The sequence below is a fragment of the Nomascus leucogenys genome, chromosome X, assembly GCF_006542625.1.
Source record: "Nomascus leucogenys isolate Asia chromosome X, Asia_NLE_v1, whole genome shotgun sequence".
Classification (NCBI taxonomy): Eukaryota; Metazoa; Chordata; class Mammalia; order Primates; family Hylobatidae; genus Nomascus; species Nomascus leucogenys.
The window spans coordinates 58,556,945-58,559,103 of NC_044406.1; the positions used below are offsets into that span (position 1 = coordinate 58,556,945).

Here is a 2,159-nt window from a genome sequence, read left to right on the forward strand (position 1 = left end):
AATAGAGGGAAGCAATATGAATGAGAATATGCAATAATAGATAATAGCTTGCTTGCTTTTCTCTCTATATAAACACTATAGTTTACTTTTGCCTGTTTTTTAAAGTTTATATGAATGGAATCATATGCTATGTTTTCTTTTCTTGTCTCATTTCTTTCACTCAATATTATGTGTATGAGATTTATTGAATATATTGGGTATGGAAGTTATGCATTCATTCATGTTGCTAATCATTTTATTGTACAAATATAGCATATTTTATGAAATTATGTGTCCTCATTACGTAAGGACGATGCTAATCATCTATTCATTTTTCCAATTTTAGTTTATGTGCTGTGAAAGTGAGCATGAGCGTTGGTTTCTTCATCTGTAAAGTGTAGATAACAGAACTAGCTAACTCATCAGTTTGTTGTGAGAATTAAATAAGACAGATGTAGGTTTAGCATTCATAGTGCCTGGTTGGTTTTCTATTATTTCCACAATGAGAGGCTTTCTTGCCTTTCTCAAGTCTCAGTTTTCTTGTCTGCAAGATAGAGATGAGTAATACTCCACAACCAAGTTTTGTCATAGGAGTCCTGTTAAAAATGCAGAATATCTGGCACATGGTAGGCACTTGGCATAGTTTGTTGATCTGTACTCAATTTTTAAAAAGTATTCTAAACTGTAGTGTTTAGAAATCACACTGATGATGAGAGAGTATCGATTTCTCAGTTTAACATGGAGAAATAGAACTGGAACTCTGTGTGTATGTGAGTGTATGTGTGTCTGTGTGTGTGAGAGAGAGAGACAAATACAGAGAGAGAGAGAGAGAGAGAGAGAAAAGGGGAGTGAAAGAGAGAAGTGATTCAAGGAGAAATAGTGAGGCTGTTTTCCTGTGTGTGGCTTTATAGTCAGAGACCTCGCCTAGAAGCATGGAGGAAGAACATTTGTGAAATAGAGCCTATAAAAGTAATTTTAAAAAATGCTAATCCAGGTTGTAGTTTTTCCCTAGGTGGGGGTTCTGATGAGTGATTTGTGTGAGAAAAGTGTAGTTATTGCTACATTTGTCTCAGTGTGACGACCGGACATGAACTACACACCACCCAATGCGAAAAGTTACCCTTGGAACACATGCTGACTAATCAGAAACAATTTTGCCAGATGTTATTAATTGCAGAAAAGCTCCCCTTTCCTCCTCAGGAAGTTGACTCAACCCTTTCAGAATTTTCTGTTTGTTTTGATGGCTGACAAGGAGGGTGAGGCGTGGAACTATTTTATATCCTCCCAAATAATTTCTATCCTAGTAGGATGGGTTGTCTATTGTGCTTCTTTTGTGTCCTAGAAGGCAGGACCTGAACCTTATCCACTGAGCTGGGTGATCCTTAACAAACATCAAATCCTGAAGATAGTTCTGGCTTTTCCTCTACACTTTTCTTCTCCCATTATCCCCCCTATCCCTTGCTGTACCCAACTCCACTTTATCTCCCAGACATGAATAAAACAGCTACTGAGAAGCTGTGATATCACTGAGTATAAAAGGCTAACCAATGGCCAAAGGAAGGCTGGACTCTTCCATTAGCTCACTTTTGATAAGTCACTTCCTTTCTCTGGACGTCAGTTTTACCATTTGTCAAATAGGAATAAGACACTTCTCAGTTCTCATAGGGTCGCTGAGGAAATATGCAAAACAAGTTGTGCAAACTGAAAGCCTTCAGTATATGTAAGGCATAATAAAAACAACCAATACTTATTGACTCATTAAGTGCTTACTATGAACTAGGTACTCTTCTAAACTCTTTATTCACAATATTTTACTTAATCTTCACAACATGAGGCAAATATGATTACCATCTTAAATGTATGGAAGAATTAGGTGAGGCTGAGAGAGGTGAAGTCACTTGCCCAAAGTCAAATAGTCTAGTAAGTGGGAGAGCTGAGTTTAAAGCCAGAAAATTGGACTGTCTATACTCTTAACCAGTTTGCTATTCTGTCTCTTTCCAGTTATTACTACATTACTCGTGCCTTCTCATTTGCTAAAGTTCAACTCAAGTCCCATCCCTTCAGAAAGACTTGTCTAACCATTCCAGCCATTAGCTAAATACCCCATCCTGAGTTTTTTAATGATGCTGTGTTACTAATTTGATGCCTAGCCCTATTGCCTTATCATTCCAAACATACTT

General features: G+C 37.3%; 1 non-coding gene across 1 annotated transcript; it reads right to left on the minus strand.

Moving 5' to 3' along the window:
* Nucleotides 1–242: 242 nt before the first annotated feature.
* Nucleotides 243–349, minus strand: LOC115833412. The gene has a single exon (XR_004028846.1). It is a non-coding gene; the product is annotated as a U6 spliceosomal RNA (small nuclear RNA).
* Between the last annotated feature and the right edge of the window lie 1,810 nt (nucleotides 350–2,159).